This window comes from Aegilops tauschii, chromosome 7 (assembly GCF_002575655.3).
Source record: "Aegilops tauschii subsp. strangulata cultivar AL8/78 chromosome 7, Aet v6.0, whole genome shotgun sequence".
Classification (NCBI taxonomy): Eukaryota; Viridiplantae; Streptophyta; class Magnoliopsida; order Poales; family Poaceae; genus Aegilops; species Aegilops tauschii.
This window is the reverse complement of record NC_053041.3, coordinates 162,937,546-162,944,434: the sequence shown is the minus strand read 5'-3', so window position 1 is coordinate 162,944,434 and position 6,889 is coordinate 162,937,546. Positions and strand designations below refer to the sequence as shown.

General features: G+C 53.6%; 1 long non-coding RNA gene across 1 annotated transcript; it reads right to left on the bottom strand.

Annotated features, from left to right (window-relative positions):
- Nucleotides 1-4,416: 4,416 nt before the first annotated feature.
- LOC120968773 (uncharacterized) lies at nucleotides 4,417-6,420 on the bottom strand. The gene is made up of 2 exons (XR_006667152.2): nucleotides 5,682-6,420; nucleotides 4,417-4,600 (listed from the first exon to the last, which is right to left on the bottom strand). It is a non-coding gene; the product is annotated as an uncharacterized lncRNA (long non-coding RNA).
- Between the last annotated feature and the right edge of the window lie 469 nt (nucleotides 6,421-6,889).

Genomic DNA, 6,889 nt, shown 5'->3' with positions numbered 1-6,889 from the left:
TTTCAAGCCAAATGATCAACCTTATGGCCACATTCATGGCATAGTTTGTTCAAATGATCTCATATTGTGCACAAGGGTGCATCTTGGAATTCCAAACAATGTTTCCTAAGGGAGTTTTCACTTTCTTTGCACAGAAAATTCATTTTCCATTTTTTGAGTTCCCTAAATGAGTTTTTTTGTGAAGGACCTACCATATATTTGTTGCAAAATTGGACCAAATCAATTTTTAAAAATACTAGGACATATTTAGTTCACAATTGACCAAATGGTTGGGTGTCAAAAGTTTTGATCCACCTCTGGTGAAAAAGACAAATTTCTGCCGATTATGGAGGAAGGAGGTCAAATTTAACTGCACCTGCCTCATAGTTTGCTCTTTATTTTTTCCAAAAATCTTTTCTAGGTACATAAACATATATTTAATAAGAGAAACATCAAAAGTTTTCCAAGATTCAACTACTAGCTAGGACGGTCAAGCCCGCCGTTTTGACTGCATTTTGAAACATGCTTAAAAAATTCAAAAAAAATAAAAAATTTGTAAAACCTTCGCATTGTGTCATTATATGTGACCAAGTTTCCAGGAAAAATAATAAACTTGTAATACAACAATTATTTTTCAAAAGTGTTCTCAGAAATGAGCTATCATGCGTGAAGATTCATGGCTTTCAAGCCAAATGATCAACCTTATGGCCACATTCATGGCATAGTTTGTTCAAATGATCTCATATTGTGCACAAGGGTGCATCTTGAAATTCCAAACAATGTTGCCTAAGGGAGTTTTCATTTTCTTTGCACGGAAAATTGATTTTCCATTTTTTGAGTGCCTGAAATGAGTTTTTTTATGAAGGACCTACCATATATTTGTTGCAAAATTGGACCAAATCAATTTTATAAAATACTAGGACATATTTAGTTCATAATTGACCAAATGGTTGGGTGTCAAAAGCTTTGACCAGCTAGAAATAAGGCAGCGGACCAGTGATGTCTGCTTCATGACCATTTCGTGTAAGGAAATTACGACCTTTCTGACCAAAATGGTCGTTATAGTTTAGGGTTTGGAGCCCCCCGAACAGCTTTTGGCCAATTGGTCTCAAATGGTCGTAGATTTATGACTAATTCTTCCAGGGTCACTGACAGAAGGTCACAAGTTGACATATTTCTTGTAGTGCCACCACCAGTGTACTGCTGCGGGGTGGGGGCGGTGTGGGGGGCCGCTAGGAGCGCGGGGTCCCAAGGCGCCGGTGGGAGTGCCGGAGCCAACGGCTGCGGCTGTGGTGGCGCCGCCGCGAGGAGCGGTGGGTACCCACCGACCAAAGGCGGCCCATAGGTCGCGGAGGGGCCATAGGGCAGCAAGGGCGTGTACGGCTGAGGAGCCGCGTGAAGCGCCTGATGAGAGGCCGGACTGGCGTCGAAGAAGCTGGGGACGGGGGCGCGTGGGACGGGCATGGAGTACGCGTGAACGACCCCCGTCCATGGGTTCTGGCCGGCCTGCCAGGGCGCCGGCGGGAGCTGCTACTGCGGCCGGCGCGGCGCCCCGCCCTGGGCGACCGACTGCTGCTGCTGTTGCTTGAGGCCGCCGCGCCGCTCGGCGGGTCGCGGCTGCGGAGCCGGCTGCTGCTGCAGGTAGGGGAACCCGGGCGGCGGCGGCGCCTGGAAGGGGCCCGGTCCAGGCCACGGTTGAGGGGCCGAGGCGGTGGGCGGGGCACCACCACGGGTACCGGCGGTGAGGGCCGTGTGAGTGGCTCGCGTGTGCGACATCCGCATCCTCCTCTCCTCCAGCTTCAGGTACGCCACGACCTTGGGGAAAGTCGGGTCGGTGATGAGGGGGATGTTGGAGGCGGCGTTCTCGAAGTCGTCGTTCAGGCCGGCGATGAGTGTGCTGAGAAGAAGCTCGTTGGAGACCTTCTCACCGAGGTCACGGAGCTCGTCAACAAGCTTCTTGAGGCGCATGCAATAATCGTCAATGGACGAGTCGTGCTGCTGACACCCAAAAACTCGTCGTGCAAGAAAACCTTGTGCTGGAGCGCGTTGTCGGTGAAGAGGCCATTGAGCTTGGTCCAGAGGGCGTGAGCGTCATCCTCGGCAGAGACCACCGTGTGGAAGAGGTCCTTCGAGATGGTGGTGTAGAACCAACGGATGAGAGTGGCGTCGATAGTCATCCAATCCTCATCGTCCTCCATGAGCCGCGAATCCACGGAGCCATCAATGTGATCCCGGAGATTGTACTCACAGAACACGAGGGAGAAGTACGTCTTCCAGGCATAGTAGGTGGAGGTGAGATGATCGAGAACGACGGGAACCAACAGAGGATGTTGAGATCGCGGATGATGACGGGGTCAAGGCCGACGAACGGGTTGGTGCGGTTGGTGCGGGTGGTGCCGGAGGAACCAGGGGATGCCATGGGTCTGGGAGGGGAGGTGGTGCGGCGCGGCGCGGGGAAGGCGGTGCGGCAAGGAAGAGGCGGCGCGGTGAGGGGCGGCGCTGCTAGGGCGGCGGCGCGGTTAAGGTTAGGGAGGGAAGTGCAGAAGCGAGTAGAGTGGGCGTTAGCTGGACACGGGCGGCAGGGCGGTGACATGGAGACGTGGCGGCAGGGGCGGCGTGGTGTGACAGCGGCGGCGATGGGGATCGCGACGGCGGCAGAAGGTTAGGGTTTAGGATCAGAGGTATGATGCCATGTTGGAAACAAGAGTTTTGGCAATGCGACTCGATGTATTGATCGGTGCATAACGCACGAATATATGGGTACAAGGTGGGCCACAACCTCAACTATGCAATGACTAGGAGGTGGGCCGAGGTATACAATATACATGCACAAATCATATATTCAACACCGACGAATCGAATAACTCCTTTTGAATTAATTCATCAAGCTTCGGGTTTCCACACTCCTCATCTGGCGAACCCTTCGAATCCATCATTTTGCCTACAAAACAAATACAAAAAACTGGTCGTGTCGAACACATAGAGGGCAAGTTGCAGTTTGAGATTAGCTCAACGTACAATGACGGTGTCCGGACCGGGGATAGTGTCTGTGGCGGCGAGACTGGCTGGTATGAGTTTTGTGGCGGTGCTGAGGGGTCGGTATGGTGGGGGAGCTAGGGGATGATGAGCGTGGTCGAGGGAGAAGGGAGGAGAGGAAAATGGGGAGGAGCATTTGATGCAATGTGGTGGGTCCTGTTTGTTGGGTCCGACGTGGCGGATGTACCCGTGCGCGACTCGGCCTCCCCATATACGCCCCAGAATGGGTTGGATATGAGGGGTGCCGGTCAGCCCTAACTTACAGGACCGGTTTGAGGAGCCCGCCTGGGTCATGATATTGAGCGGGCAGTGACCGCGCCGTTGGTCCTAGCCTCCTAGGGGGCACGAACACCAAATCCGGCCCCTCAAACGCCCGCGGACGCGCGGCTTCTGCGGGCACTGACGGGGTACCCCTCATTATGCTGCGTTTGCAGCCATGTACCTCATATTTGGTCCCTCATATCCATGCAACAAATGTTAAGTACGAAATTAACCTACGTGGATCAACGAACAAGCAACAAACCTACTTAAATTGAGCATAATTCATAGATAAACGGATCATTGGACAACCAAAATAACAATTTCCATCGGCTGGACCGTACTTTAACATACGAGAAAACTAAATAAAATGAAAAAAGGTTGAGGAATCACCATTTCATCGCCAGCCCCTTCCCCTTGTAGTCGATGGTGTTGCTTTGGCCCTCTTTGGCATTCTTGTGTCGGAGCCGCTGCACATCCGACTCCACCATCGTCAAGGACTGGTGGAGGACGGATGCGAGGAGTGCTTCCTTGGGATCAACTAGCGCGTGCTTGCACGTCACCTCACCGCCGCCTCGCCCGCCGCCGCCCTCTCCCTTGCCCGTTGTCGCTCGCGCTGTGCGGCCCGCGCCTCCGACTTGGGCATCCGAGACTGGCCCAACTCCGTCGAGGCCATGAGCATCCAACTGTTCTCGTGGACGCCCTCCGAAGGTGGCTAGGAAGGGAGGGGCCGACGTACCTGTAGTGGAGCGGAGCAAGCGAAGCTGCCCTCAGCCCTGTGTGCCGGATGGGAGGACCCGACAACGTCGCCCGCACAGTAACGCCGGGCGAAGGGGGACGGCGCGTCCGAGCATGAGCTACTTCCGCTGTTGTCGCCCCAATCTAGCTGCGATCAGCGCAGTGCGATGCGGAGAGCAAGCACATCCACATCAGAGTCGTCGCTGCCAGAGCCATGTGGAAGCATGAATGAACATGAACAAGGTCACTACTATTTTCATTCTATTGTTTGTCTGCAATGTATCTCTGCTTTCCACATTATGCAACTCAGCAGTGAACTCTGAAATATCAATGACGAAGCGCTGCAGGATAGCTTACGCAAACAGTTCAGCGATTTAAGCAAAGAGCTGGAGCAAAAAGGAGGGGTATCAAATGCTGACAGTGCCTTCTTATGTAGTAAAACGCTAACAGTTAGTTCAATCACATCAATACATTTACATTTGGTCTCATCACACAAGCAAACATATTTACAAAAACAACATTTCTGCCACTAGCTAGACTTGCACTCCGTAACTGCTTCTGCTGGCCTCTTCATGCCATGCCAGCCTCCCTGCCACAACACAAGAACCATGGTCAGCGCTTACAGTATACACTAGCAGCAAATTAAAACCTTGCGAATTGAAGACAAGCTCGAGGAATTTCCACCTAGCTGAAGCATAGGAATTTTCAAGAATACAGTTTCGAAAGTATTCCTTTTTTCTTCCATGCAAGCACCAAAATGGGTGTCGTTTAATAATGAATACTAGTACTAGTTTCGTGCTAGAAACCGCCAAGAAGGCACAAATTAAATTGCAAGTGCACAAGCGTGGCTGCGAGTAAAATCCAAACAGAAAATATGTGCAGAAGCAAGCAAGACAAAACAGCCCCCAGGCCAAACAAAACTGGCATTCATACTAACCTAACAGACCAGGTTTATTATATCAATGAAAAGAAAGCATAGGCGAAGTGACGGGACGCAAGATCTCAGGAGGTCCACGAAGCTGCCCGCCCAGACCGAGAACGATGAGCGAGCGACTTGACAAATTTGGTCAGACCAAACACCAGGTCTTTTGTTTGAAGTCTGACTTGTGCATGTCCCTATCTAATCAGTCCATTCATGATACTCCGCTTTCCTTATATAGAAAGGTACCATGGACCGTGGTTGATCTCGTCCTTTTTAATAAAGTGAAACATCACCCTCAGCTCACTACTAGGTAGGAGTAATTCCTTTTCAATTAAATGAAATCAGGAGCGAAAGCTCCTTAATTCGAAAAAAACTCACGAAGTTGGATATATAGAACTCTAATGGTTCCTGATGATGAACAAATAAGCGGAAAGGACAAACTGCACTAAAATATTCACAGTTCACACCAGTCCCCTTACTTTCAAAGGAACAGACACGGAATTAACCAAATCTCTCGCAGCTTTCCTCGACACTAGAATAATGTAAAATTTTCAGTTCAATACTAAGATCGATTAATCTTCATAGTGAAGGAAACTGCAAATTATCTTCATATTCATTGCGATCAGACTACCGATGTGAACTTTTTTAGAAGAACGAAGGAAACTGCAAATTATGTTCATAATCATAGCGATGAGTACCAACACGAACTTATAGAAAATGAAGGAATGATCAGAGATCAAAACATTACCAGCTGTTACGTGGCTTTCTATTCATCCTCCTCGTCGTCGTCGTCGTCATCGTTGTCGTCATCATCATCATCATCATCAATGTAGAGTCCTCCATCAGAATCATACACAAGACGCTTATTAGGCCGAGTTTCGTCACCGGAAGCATAGCCGGAGTCGGAGTCATAGTCGTCAGAATCACAGTCGAGGGACGCTGGCCGTGCCATGGCACGGCAAGGAGGATCTGTTTACAAAACATGAGATGAAGGTGAGATCGAATCGAATACAAAAGGCGATAAGTAAACAATCCACAAAAAACAAAGAAGCAAGAAATTAGGAGAGAACCGTTTCACTGTGAAAATCGACTTGGAGCATCTATATCCGGATCCCTATTCCTAAATGTCTAGACGGACAACCCCGACAGTGTCCGGCCCCTATGGGCCGGCCGTGCGTGCTGCCGCCGCGTACGTGCAGCCGTGCGTGCTGGCCTAGCGCCTCTGCGTGCTGCCGCCGCGTGCGTGCAGCCGTGCGTGCTGGCCTAGCGCCTTTGCGTGCTTGCCGAGAACCTCCGTGCGTGCTGGCCTAGCGAGTAGCGCCTCCGCGTGCTGCCGCCGCGTGCGTGCAGTGGCCGAGGCCCTCGCGCTCGCGCGTGCGGAGCTCGACACCGCCGCCGCCGCCGCCCTCGCGCGCGCACGTGTGGAGCTCGCCACCGCCGCGTGCTGGCCAAGGCCCTCGCGCCCGCGCGTGCGGAGCTCGCCACCTCCGCCGCCGCCGCGTGCTGGCCGAGGCCCTCGCGCCCGCGCGTGGGGAGCTCACCGCCGCCGCCGCGTGCTGGCCGAGGCCCTCGCGCCCGCGGGTGTGGAGCTCGCCGCCGCCGCCGCGTGCTGGCCGAGGCCCTCGCGCCCGCGCGTGCGGAGCTCGCCACCGCCGCCGCCGCCGCGTGCTGGCCGAGGCCCTCGCGCCCGCGCGTGCGGAACTCACCACCGCCGCCGCGTGCTGGCCGAGGCCCTCGCGTCCGCGCGTGTGGAGCTCGCCGCCGCCGCCGCGTGCTGGCCGAGGCCCTCGCGTCCGCGCGTGCGGAGCTCGCCGCCGCCGCCGCGTGCTGGCCGAGGCCCTCGCGTCCGCGCGTGCGGAGCTCGCCGCCGCCGCCGCGTGCTGGCCAAGGCCCTCGCGCGCGCGCTTGCGGAGCTCGCCACCACCGCCGCCGCCGCTGGTTCCGCGCTGGAGGGCC